Source organism: Salvelinus namaycush, unplaced genomic scaffold, assembly GCF_016432855.1.
Source record: "Salvelinus namaycush isolate Seneca unplaced genomic scaffold, SaNama_1.0 Scaffold3, whole genome shotgun sequence".
Lineage (NCBI taxonomy): Eukaryota > Metazoa > Chordata > Actinopteri > Salmoniformes > Salmonidae > Salvelinus > Salvelinus namaycush.
In genome coordinates, this window is record NW_024059896.1 from 1,070,582 (window position 1) to 1,084,527 (window position 13,946).

The 13,946-nt window shown below is 38.6% G+C and overlaps 1 protein-coding gene across 1 annotated transcript in view; it reads left to right on the plus strand.

Annotated features, from left to right (window-relative positions):
* LOC120039789 (zinc finger protein 850-like) overlaps positions 1 to 13,946 on the plus strand; it is a 62,811-nt gene that overhangs the window by 25,402 nt on the left and 23,463 nt on the right. The window lies entirely within an intron of this gene.

A 13,946-nucleotide genomic window follows, 5' to 3' on the forward strand; every position in this document is an offset into this window, starting at 1 on the left:
TCTAACACGGCGATTGCATTAAGAACTAGTGTATCTATCATTTGCTGTACAACATGTATTTTTTAGTAAAGTTTATGATGAGTTATTTGGTCAGAATAGGTGAGTGTCAGAAATATATCCGGAGATTCTGGAAAAAAGTTGCTACGTTTTCACAATGTATAACCACGGATTTCAGCTCTAACTATGCACATTTTCGAACAAAACATAAGTGTATTGTATAACCTGATGTTATAGGACTGTCATCTGATGAAGCTTGTCAAGGTTAGTGAAAAATTATATATCTTTTGCTGTTTTTTTGCGATCGCTAACTTTTGCTGCTGATAAATGGGTTGTGTTTTTGGCTATTGTGGTAAGCTAATATAATGCTATATTGTGTTTTCGCTGTAAAACACTTAAAAAATCTGAAATATTGGCTGGATTCACAAGATTATTGTGAATTAATCAAGATTAGTCAAGATTAGTCTTTCATTTGCTGTACACCATGTATTTTTCATAAATGTTTTATGATGAGTATTTAAGTATTTCACGTTGGTGTTTGTAATTGTTCTAGCTGCTTCGGTGCTATTTGTGATTGTAGCTGCAATGTAAAACTATGATTTATACCTGAAATATGCACATTTTTTGAACAAAACATAGATTTATTGTATAACATGTTATAAGACTGTCATCTGATGAAGTTGTTTCTTGGTTAGTTTGGTTGGTTCTTGGTTAGTTTGGTTGGTTTTGTGCAAGCTACCTGTGCTGTGAAAGAAATGTCTGTGCTTTTTTGTATTTGGTGGTGAGCTAACATAAATATACGTGGTGTTTTCGCTGTAAAACATTTAAAAATCAGACATGTTGGCTGGATTCACAAGATGTTTATCTTTCATTTGCTGTATTGGACTTGTTAATGTGTGAAAGCTAAATATTTCGGATTTTTATTTTTTGAATTTCGCGCGCTGCCTTTTCAGTGGAATGTGGGCGGGGTTCTATCTGATGTCATAATACACTCCTCTGATAATCAAGTGATATTTGGAATGTCTGAGTAGTTCTATATGATGTCATAATACACCCCTCTGATAGTGATACATTTGCTCCATTGTTTCCATGTCAGTTGGTTTCCCACTCTGATGATTTATATCTGACAGAGGGGCTTTAAATGAATAGTATGGTGACATCTTAGTTGGGCTTTAAATAAATAGGATTATTAATCATAAACTCCTACAGCAACAATACACTGGAGCTTTGACATAAAGAAGAGAATGGGCTGATGGGTGGTGGTGCCATTACTGGACATAGTAACATATTAACTTTGTGCTGTTGATGTATTGCCACTAATAATATTATTTCAGAGAGTCTGAAACTCTGCTCCTAACAAGGAGATGAAGTACATCGTGTTTCAATCACAGCTTCTGGAACTCTTCAGAACTTGTCTGTTGTGCAGCGAAGGTGCCATGGACGGTGATGAAGGCTGTGGGAATGAAAATAGTGTTATCACTATGGAAGAGGGAGCAGGCAGCCATCATCCAGTCTCTCAGAAACCCATGTTGAGCCATCAGTGTTGTCACTATGGAAGAGGGAGCAGGAAGCAGTCATCCAGTCTCTCAGAAACCCATGTTGAGCCATCAGTGTTGTCACTATGGAAGAGGGAGCAGGAAGCCGTCATCCAGTCTCTCAAGGACAAAGGTGCAGCACTGGTGTTAGTAGTTGATGACAAGAATGTCAGCCTTGGACACACAACAAAGTTTGACACCGTCAGTGTTGTTGAGCAGAGAATCAACCAGGTTGTCCATGTTGAAGATATTCAGGTGCATAATACAATGTTTTTCTTCTATTCTGTATGAGAACATTCTATCTGATGTCATAATACACCCCTCTGATAATCAAGTGATATTTGGAATGTCTGAGTAGTTCTATCTGATGTCATAATACACCCCAGTCAGTGTTGTTGAGCAGAGAATCAACCAGAGAATCAACCAGGTTGTCCATGTCAAAAGTTATTCAGGTGCATAATACAATGTTTTTCTTCTATTCTGTTATTCAATTAGAAAATGTAGTCTGAATGAGAACAAGCACATCTGTGAGCGTTATGCATTATAACATCGATTGACTAAATGATGACGTTGACAGCTTTGTAGTAAAACCAGGATCGGAGTCAATTCCAATTCAATTCCAGTCAATTCAGAAAGTTAACCAAATTCCAATTCCACATATTCCTCATTGAAAACCATAGAAGAGAATTGGCATTTTCAGTTTACTTCCTGAATGCTGAATGGCAGTGAGATGCCACCCTCCTTCTCACATCCAGCCTGTTCCTGATATTCTGGTCTACATACACCAATGCAGAATGGCAGTGAGATGCCATCCTCTTTCTCACATCCAGCCTGTTCCTGATATTCTGGTCTACATACACCAATGCAGAATGGCAGTGAGATGCCATCCTCCTTCTCACATCCAGCCTGTTCCTGATATTCTGGTCTACATACACAATCACTTACAGTGCATTCGGGAGGTATTCAGACCTCTTGACTTTTTCCACATTTTGTTATGTTACAGCCTTATTCTAAATTGATTAAATTGGGATGTTTTCCTCTTCAATCTACACACAACACCCCTTAATGATAAAGCAAAGACAGGGTTTTAGACATTTTTGCAAATGTATTTTATAATTAAAAACTGAAATATAACATTTACATAAGTATTCAGACCCTTTACTCAGTACTTTGTTGAAGCACCTTTGGCAGCAATTACAGGCTCGAGTATTCTTGGGTACACCTGTATTTTTCTCACATTCTTCTCTGCCAGGTTGGATGGGGAGCGTCGCTGCACAGCTATTTTCAGGTCTCTCCAGAGACGTTCGATCAGGTTCAAGTCCAGGCTCTGGCTGGGCCACTCAAGGACATTCAGAGACTTGTCCCGAAGCCACTTCTGCGTTGTCTTGTCTGTGTGCTTAGGGTTGTTGTTCTGTTGGAAGGTGAACCTTTGTCCCAGTCTGAGGTCCTGAGTGCTCTGGAGCAGGTTTTCATCAATGATCTCTCTGTATTTTATTTTTATTTATTTATTATTTATCCTTTATTTAACTAGGCAAGTCAGTTAAGAACAAATTCTTATTTACAATGACGGCCTACTAAAAGGCAAAAGGCCTCCTACGGCGGCTGGGATTCAAAATAAGAATACATTTGCTCTGTTTATCTTTCCATTCGATCATGACTAGTCTCCCAGTCCCTGCCGCTGAAAAACAACCCCACAGCATGATGCTGCCACCACAATGCTTCACCGTATTTGCTCTGTTGTTTACAGGATGATTTGTATCTTATAGAGCGTGGCTTTAAGGGAGTAGTATGGTCACATCTAGATACAAACGAATGTGAAAAATGAACAGAGCAAATGTGCTTTAACACACTACCTATTCATGGAAGTATTTATTCATCATCCCTGCTTCTACACCTGCATTGCTTGCTGTTTGGGGTTTTAGGCTGGGTTTCTGTACAGCACTTTGAGATATCAGCTGATGTACGAAGGGCTATATAAATACATTTGATTTGATATTCATATTAAGCATCTACGTCTGTGTACAGGAAAGTATTATTTGTAAGACGTAAGGGAAAAAACATCAGCTTATTGTTAAATTATTATGACGTTCTTTCCAATACAAAAAGTGTAGTAACTTGTTTCCAAACTGCGTTACCCACTCCAGCCAGCAGATGGCGGATGTGCGTCTTTCAGGTGATGCTTCTTGCGTGACGTATAATTTACTGGACAGGATGCTTCTTCACCAACAACAACTCGCCTACTCTTTCATCCATCTCGGTAGCTTGCTAGCCAACATAAAACTGAAAGATTGACGCTTTAGACCATGTTAATGTACATTAGCTAATCTCAGTGTTGTAAACACAATTCTGTTGACGTATTAACTGGTTAATTTTAACCTAATTTGCCTGTTCAATTTGCAAACTTGTTAAAGATTGATGCTGAGCCTAGCACTAGGCTAGTCGCTAATGCTAACTAGCTAGCTAACATCCCCGACCATGAGCTCGCTAAACTACTCATCCCCTGCTAAAGAAGATGAGGTTTGCTGTACGGAGAAAGAAGCTCTGGCGCTGAACAATGTTGTGGAAGAAGAAGAGGAGGTTATTACAGTGAAGGAAGAAGAGGCTGTTATAGTGAAGGAAGAAGAGGCTGTTATAGTGAAGGAAGAAGAGAAAGAACCTTTCAGGATGAAAAAGGAGGAAGAGGAGGCTATCTCAATAAAGGTGAAGATGGAAGACGTTTTTGGAGTGAAAGAGGAGGAGACAGATTATCTCATTATCACCAGTGAGTCTGTCTTAAAAGCAGGGGCACAAACTCTGCAGTTGTTGAACTGTGGGGCATTCTACTGAAGTTCTACACTTTAATATGTTTTGAGCAAGGATGCCAACAAACAACGCATACACAGTTGTATAGCGGCAGAATAGGATACCGGGTAGGGAGTGGGCTATTTCATTAGGTTTTTCACTCACCACGTTTATTCTGAAAAATGTCTGTCCTCACTCACTTATTAAGAATAAGCTACATGGTGAGTTGATGCCCTTTTGGCAGCTAGTTAGCTAGGTGAATTGATCATGCTACTTTGTATGCGTTGTTTGTTGGCATCCTTGTCATTTACGAAGTTTTTGGAACAGATTCGTGTTTGAACATTCCACAAATTATACCCACCCGTTTCCTACTGTATACATTTTTAAAGGTTCGATCTGCCATTGGTACATTTATTTTGGGGACTTTTAAATTAGATTTAATTAATTAATTAAATAGACGGTTATAAGTTGACTGTCTGTTTGATGTTGTCATTCAAGCAGGAGAGAGATGTGACGATGGTGGATCCTCTGGGGAGCCTCAACAACATCCTGATACTGACGAGGAAGGGAAGAGTCTCTCCAGATCAGAACACCAGATGGTACAGCTTGGTCTGGTCTAGCATACAGCTTGCTCTATCGGGGGCTGGGTTTCTGTAAAGACACTTTATGACAACAGTTACATCAGCATCCATAATGATATGTGTCTGTGTCCCCTCTTTATGGTTACCAGGACAACGCTAGCCCTTCCTCCCTCCCGGAGTCCCCGTGTCGTGCCTCTCCCGGTAGCGCCTTACTGCTGGGTATGAAGAGGTTGTCTGTGCTGCTGGTGGACTGCAGGAAAATAACGGGGCTGAGTGGAACTGTGAGAGGAGGAGAAGAGAAGAAAGGATCAGATTTGACTCATCAAAGTAAGTGTTGTAGTTCAGTTTGAACAAATAAATAGATCTGCCCACTGGTATCTGTTACCAGGACAACCAGCAGAGTTCTGTTAGTTGACAGGAAGATAGACTGGTATCTGTTACCAGGACAACCAGCAGAGTTCTGTTAGTTGACAGGAAGATAGACTGGTATCTGTTACCAGGACAACCAGCAGAGTTCTGTTAGTTGACAGGAAGATATACTGGTATCTGTTACCAGGACAACCAGCAGAGTTCTGTTAGTTGACAGGAAGATAGACTGGTATCTGTTACCAGGACAACCAGCAGAGTTCTGTTAGTTGACAGGAAGATAGACTAGTATCTGTTACCAGGACAACCAGCAGAGTTCTGTTAGTTGACAGGAAGATATACTGGTATCTGTTACCAGGACAACCAGCAGAGTTCTGTTAGTTGACAGGAAGATAGACTGGTATCTGTTACCAGGACAACCAGCAGAGTTCTGTTAGTTGACAGGAAGATAGACTGGTATCTGTTACCAGGACAACCAGCAGAGTTCTGTTAGTTGACAGGAAGATAGACTGGTATCTGTTACCAGGACAACCAGCAGAGTTCTGTTAGTTGACAGGAAGATATACTGGTATCTGTTACCAGGACAACCAGCAGAGTTCTGTTAGTTGACAGGAAGATAGACTGGTGGATATGGATGTTATGAATATCATAACACTGAAAAAGGATTCTGCCAATGAAAAGAGAGAAACCAATAGACCATATAAAACCTTGATGAAAGTTAGCTTTGGAGAAAAAGTTTCAATGATCTGTTTTAACCTCTAACGCCTCACAAACCCGGATCCGGGATCCCCCCCATCAAAAAAGCTGACTAGCATAGCCTAGCCTAAAGCCACAGGGATATCATATAATAAAATGTTCATGAAATCACAAGTCCAAGACACCAAATGAAAGATACACATCTTGTGAATCCAGCCATCATTTCTGATTTTTAAAATGTTTTACAGGTGAAGACACAATATGTAAATCTATTAGCTAACCACGTTAGCAAAAGACACCACTTCTTTACTCCACCATTTTTTTACTCCATCAGTAGCTATCACAAATTCGACCAAATAAAGATATAAATAACCACTAACCAAGAAACAACTTCATCAGATGACAGTCTGATAACATATTTATTGTATAGCATATGTTTTGTTAGAAAAATGTGCATATTTCAGGTATAAATCATAGTTTTACATTGCAGCCACCATCACAACTCTCACCAAAGCGACTAGAATAACTACAGAGACCATCGTGTATTATCTAATTACTCATCATAAAACATTTCTTAAAAATACACAGCGTACAGCAGATGAAAGACACAGATCTTGTGAATCCAGCCAATATTTCAGATTTTCTAAGTGTTTTACAGCGAAAACACAATATAGCGTTATATTAGCTTACCACAATAGCAAACATCACAACAGCATTGATTCAAGGCAAAAATAGCGATAACGTATAAACCACCAAAATATATTAATTTTTTCACTAACCTTCTCAGAATTCTTCAGATGACAGTCCTATAACATCATATTACACAATGCATATAGAGTTTGTTCGAAAATGTGCATATTTAGCGGCACAATTCGTGGTTATACAATGTGATTAGTGGTCAAAACTTCAAGCAATCTGTCCGGCGCCATCTTGGAGAGGCACCTATTCTAATCGAAAACTATTCATAAACTTGACTAAAAAATACAAGTTGGACAGCAAATGAAAGACAAATTAGTTCTTAATGCAATCGCTGTGTTACATTTTTAAAATTAACGTTACTTCAAGCATACAGCGTGCGCTAAAGCGAGACGCACCGAAATTCATGGCGGAATTATTATTTGACATTTGTCAACATAAATACGAATTAACAACATAAAGATTGCTTACTATTTGCCGAGCTTCCATCAGAATCTTGGGCAAGGTGTCCTTTCTCCAGAACAATCGTCTTTTGGTTGAAAGATGTCCTCTTCTCATGTGGAAAAAGCAGCTAACGATAGCCACCCACTGGAGAGGTGCCCAACTAGTGAAAGCGGGTCACAAAGAAATCCAGGAAAATCGCTATAAACTGCTATAAGTCGGTTTAAATTAACTACCTTATGATGTCTTTAACACCTATAACGAATAAAAACATGACCGGAGATATAGAACTACTAAAACAAAAGCGTTTGCAGGACGCCATTGTGATATCTTCTTGCGCCAGATGCAGTTGAAAAGAATGGTACTTCCGTTCCATGATCATTTATAGTGGCCCAGATTGCGCAATCCACTCCATTCAAATTCTCCCCGCTTACTGACATCTAGAGGAAGGCGTATGCAGTGCATGTAGCCCAATGGCTTACATGGGGACTTATAAACTGGCCTCAGAACAGGGACCTCGATTTCTGAAATCTCACTCCCTGACAGGAAATGTGCTGCAGAATGAGTTCTGTTTCACTCAGAGAAATAATTCAAACGGTTTTAGAAACTAGAGAGTGTTTTCTATCCAATAGTAATAATAATATGCATATTGTACGAGCAAGAATTGAGTACGAGGCAGTTTAATTTGGGAACGAATTTTTACAAAGTCGAAATGGCGCCCCCCTAGTGTCAAGAAGTTTTAAGGTGCTTGTTTTACAAAAACTTTTCCTTAAAACATTATGGATGTTACATTGTCTGTTCCAGTCAACCCCCCTATCTTTACAAGACTGTAGAACAGGCAAACTAAACTCCAGACACTGTTAATTAATTAACTAATACTGGAGGAAAGCTGTGATCAGGCTGCCCACTCAAGAGAAAGCTTTGAACTGTAACCAGTGCCTGCAACCTTGTTCAGGTTATCAATCAACCTACCAGGGTAGTTACAAACAGTAGAGGAATGAAATCATCAACATATTTTGATCATATCTTTACTAATGCTGCAGAAATTTGTTTGAAAGCAGTATCCAAATTCATTGGATGTAGTGATCACAATATAGTAGCCATATCTAGGAAAACCAAAGTTCCAAAAGGCTGGGCCTAATGTGCTATATAAGAGGTCATACAATTGTTTGATTCCTATGTTGTTGATGTTGTAAGGTTATTTTTTTTCACAGTAAATAACTCACGGACACTAGAGAAGCTTTAACCAAGTTGAATTATTCCCAAAGGTTATGTACAGCTGTAATTCAGACATCCCAACATTTGTTCCATCCAGATATATATCTCACTTAAGACACTCCTCCTTCTCTCCAATCCTTACATCTTATGGTTCCACAGGAAGAGAGTAAAGAGGGTAACAGGATACCAAACCTTTATCTCCCTGATGAGAATCTGTCCTGACCTCAACCCCTCCTTCATCTAATCCACAGATGGCTGTAAAAACTGTTAAATCCACGTGGATTGATGAGGAATTTAAAAATGGTATGATGAAGAGGGAGGCAAAAGAGATGGCAAATAGGTCTGGCTGTATAACTGATTGGCAAACGTATTGCAAATTGAGAAATCATGTGACTAAACTGAATAAAAAGAAGAAACTACACTATCAAACAAAGATAAATGACATGAAGAATGATTTTAAAAAGCTTTGGAGCACCTTAAATTAAATTTTGGGCAAAAAAATCAACAATGACATGTCACTGGTGTCTGACAACGTGGATGGAAAATGATTGAGGATAATAGCGGCCAATATTGCCACTTCTATTCGCATTATCTTCAATTTAAGCCTACTAGAAAGTGTGTTCCCTCAGGCTTGGAGGGAAGCTAAAGTCATTCCACTACCCAAGAATAGTAAAGCTCCCTTTACTGGCTTAAATAGCCGACCAATCAACCTGTTACCAACCCTTACATTTAAAAAAATAAATGGTGTTTGGCCAGATACAATGCTATTTTACAGTAAACAAATTGAGACTTTCAGCTTATAAGGAAGTTCGTTCAACAAGCACAGCACTTACAAATGACTGATTGGCTGAGAGAAATTGATGACAAAAGTATTGTTGGGGCTGTTTTGTTAGACTTCAGTGCGGCTTTTGACATTATCGATCATAGTCTGCTGCTGAAAAAAACGTATGTCTTTACACCCCCTGCTATATTGTGGATAAAGAGTTTTTTTTTTTTATGTAAACTTTATTTAACTAGGCAAGTCAGTTAATTAAGAACAAATTATTTTTTTCAATGACGGCCTAGGACTGCCTTGTTCAGGGGCAGAACGACAGAGTTTTACCTTGTCAACTCGGGGATTCGATCCAGCAATCTTTCGGTTACTGGCCTACCGCTCTAACCACTAGGCTACCTGCCGCCCCAGAGCTACCTGTCTAACAGAACACAGTGTTCTTTAATGGAAGCCTGTACAACAAAATCAAGGTAGAATCAGGAATTCCCCAGGGCAGCTGTTTGGCACCTACTTTTTTCAATCTTTACCAACAACATGCCAATGACATTTGAGTAAAGCCAGTGTGTCTATGTATGCGGATGACTCAACACTACACGTCAGCTACCACAGCAACTGAAATGACTGCAACACTTAACATAGAGCTGCAGTTAGTTTCAGAATGGGTGGCAAGGAATAAGTTAGTCCTAAATATTTCTGATTACCTTTAGTTACATGGCCTACTATGCTAATTCTGTAGCGGTATTGTTAGAGGGGGGTAAAGATAAAGATTTTGTTGGGGCGCCAGGCAGATATTAACCCTAGTTATTAACCTGTTTGGGCTGCAGGGGCAGTATTGAGTAGCCGGATAAAAGGTGCCCATTTCAAACGGCCTCGTACTCAATTCTTGCTCGTACAATATGCATATTATTATTACTATTGGATAGAAAACACTCTCTAGTTTCTAAAACCGTTTGAATTATATCTGTGAGTAAAACAGAACTCCTTTTGCAGCAAACTTCCTGACAGGAAGTGGAAAATCTGAAATCGATGCTCTCTTCTAGGGCCTGCCTATTAAAGTCCTTGATATTTATTAGTTTAGATGCACTTCATACTTTTTCCACTAGATGTCGACAGGCAGTGAGAGAAGTGAGAGAAATGGAGTGTGTAACTTGATCTGGGCTCGAATAAATGCTCTTTGTATGACGTGTCACCAGTTTCCTGTTTTCTGGAGAGCGCGTGAAGGGACCTGGATTTGCCTTCTGATAAGCTGTCGTTATGGACGACTAATATTTCCGGCTTTGATTTTATTTGATACATGTGACAATATCATCGTAAAGTATGTTTTTTCAATATAGTTTAATCAGATTATTGAAATTTTTTCGGGAGTTTTGCCGTGTTCCGTTCTCTGAGTTTGTTGACGATGGAGAGATTCGCGCCACTTGGCAAGTGTGCTTGCTATATCGAGAGGGAAAAAGGCCGTTCTAAAACCAAACAACGATTGTTCTGGACAAAGAACCCCTTGTACAACATTCTGATGGAAGATCAGCAAAAGTAGGACCCATTTTATGATGTTATTTCATATATCTGTCGTACATGTGAACTAGTCGTTTGCGGCCAGGTTTTGGGTACTCTCTCGCCATAACGTAAACTGCATATCGTAATGAAGTTATTTTTAGAATTCTAACACGGCGATTGCATTAAGAACTAGTGTATCTATCATTTCCTATACAACATGTATTTTTTTGTTATGTTTATGAATAGTTATTTGGTCAGAATATGTGTGTCAGAAAAAATATCCGGACGTTGTGGGAAAAAGATGCTACGTTAGCACAATGTATAACCACTGATTTCAGCTCTAAATATGCACCTTTTCGAACAAAACATAAGTGTATGTATAATCTGATGTTATAGGACTGTCATCTGATGAAGCTTATCAAGGTTAGTCAAAAATTATATATCTTGCTGGTTTATTCGCTATCGCTAACGTGCCTATTGCTATCGCTAACGTGCCTTGATGAATGAATGCGGTAGTGTGGTAGGCTATTGTAGTAAGCTAATATAATGCTATATTGTGTTTTCGCTGTAAAACACTTAAAAAATCAGAAATATTGGCTGGATTCACAAGATGTTTGTCTTTAATTTGCTGTACACCATCGATTTTTCAGAAATGTTTTATGATGAGTATTTAGGTATTTGACGTTGGTGTCTGTAATTACTCTGGCTGCTTCGGTTCTATTTCTGATGGTAGCTGTGATTGTAGCTGCAATGTAAAACTGATTTATACCTCAAATATGCACATTTTTCGAACAAAACATAGATTTATTGTTTAAGAAGTACGGCTATTCAGAACGAGGGTCCAGCCTAGTGCTCTCTAATGTTTTGATGCGCGCTCCAGGTCACACGCTTCACGTTGTTTTTATCCGGTATTGAACACAGTTTATCCCGTCTTAAATTTTATCGATTATTTATGTTTTAAAATACCTAAAGTTCGATTAGGAAAGTTGTTTGAAATGTTTGGACAGCGTTTACAGATAACTTATTAGATATTTTGTAGTCATGCTGGGTGAGTTGGAACCGGTGTTTTTTTTAATCAAACGTGCCCACACGTAACCACCGTGTAACACACTACGCCGCCAGGGACTCAAAATTGACATTTTGGAGGAATTGACAGAATTGATCGAACAAAAGGACCATTTGTGATGTTGTGGCAATGTTGTGTGACAAAACTGCACATTTTCGAGTGGCCTTTTATTATCCCCAGCACAAGTTGCACCTGTGTAATAATCAAGCTGTTCAATCAGCTTCTTGATATGCAACACCTGTCAGGTGGATGGATTATCTTGGCAAAGAATAAATGTTAACTAACAGGGATGTAAAAAATTCTGCAGTCTTTTTTTTCAGCTCATTAAACATCCAACACTTTACATGTTGCGTTTATATTTTTGTTAATTGTATTAACTATCAGTTTTAGGAACATCTACCCAAATATTTCACTTTATTTTTTACTTTGCCCGAAATATAACATCAGCGCTAGTCAAAATGTTGAAAATCTGTGAATGTATAAATAACAAATTGGTCCATTTAACTTCTTATGGCTGCAGGGGGCGTATTGAAAAACTGGAAAATATGTGCCCATTTTCAAACGGCCTCTTAATCAATTTTTGCTCTTACAATATGCATATTATTACTACTATTGGATAGAAAACAGTCTCTAGTTTCTAAAAACGTTTGAATTATTTCTCTAAGTGGAACAGAACTATTTTTACAGCCCATTTCCTATCCGGAAGTGAGATTTCCAAAATCGATGTCTCTCTTCAAGACCTTGTCTATAAAAGGGCATGTCACTTAGGACTGTAGAAACACATCATACGCCTTCCCCTGGGTGTCATGCGGAAGTGAGAGCAGAAAGGACTTGAATATCTCGTCCTGGGATTGAACACAACCTCTTGGAGTGAGACTTGCGCACTTTATTATTTTTTTCTGGGCGCGAAGTAGGACCTGGACTCGGCTCCTGGAAAACGCTCGTTAAAGGTGAATATGATCTCCGGCTTCGATTTTATTTGATACATGTCACAATATCATCCTAAAGTATGTTTTTTCAATATAGTTTAATTATATTATTGAAATTTATTCTGGACTTTAGACGTGATGCGACGCAAGAATTTTGTCAAGATGGAGAGGTTAGCGTCGCACTGCCAGTGTGCTTGCTAATTCAAGAGGGAAATCGTTCGTTCTGGATCGAAATAAAGACGTTTCTGAACAAAGGACCCCTTGGAGAACATTCTGATGGAAGATCAACAAAGATAAGGACCCAATTTGGGATGCTTTTTCATATATCTGTCGAACTGTGCTATGCTACCGTTTGACTAGAATCAATGCTGCTGTGTGCTAGCTAATGTAGTAAGCTAATATAACGATATATTGTGTTTTCGCTGTAAAACACTTCAAAAATCGGAAATATTGGCTCTATTCACAAGATCTTTGTCTTTCATTAGCTATCCACCATATATTTTTCTGAAATGTTTTATGATGTGTAATTAGTAGTTGACGTTGGTGTCTGTATTTTCTCTGGCTACTCCCGTGCGATTTATGACTGTAGCTATGATGGTAGCAGTAATGTAAAACTGATTTATAGCTAAAATATGCACATTTTTTGAACAAAACATAGATTTATTGTGTAACATGTTATAGGACTGTCATCTGAGGTAGTTTTTTCTAGGTTATTTAGGTTGGTTCTAGGTTAGTTAGGTTGGCTTGTGCATGCTACTTGCATCCTACTTGTGCTGTGAAAAATGTCTGTCCTCTTTTTTATTTGGTGGTGAGCTAACATAAATATATGTGGTGTTTTCTCTGTAAAACATTTAAAAAATCGGACATGTTGGCTGGATTGACAAGATGTTTATCTTTCAAATGCTGTATTGGACTTGTTAATGTGTGAAAGTTAAATATTTTTAAAAAATAGATTTTGAATTTCGCGCCCTGCACTTGAGCTGGATGTTGTCATAAGTGTACCGATGTCGGGACAGCCCGCCTAACAGGTTAAACAGCATGTGTCAAACCCTTTCCACAACGGGGAGATGTTACTGATGTGCTTTGTGTCTTTGATGTAAAAACAAGTTTTGGACTTCCACACAAAATTACTTCTTTAGTTATTTTATGTTTAAGGAAGTGTGTAGGTCACATTCTGTATCATTCAGCTATGAAAGTTATATATTTAGAACCACCTGCTCGATTGGAATCTAGCGACGTCTGTGTCTTCAGTGTCCTAGAACTGTCTAGTTTTTTGTGTTCTGACTTGTAAAACAGGATGAATAAAATAAGTAATGTAAACATAGCAGTAATTGCCAGGAAGCTCTACATTTGTTTTAAAATCACACTATAATT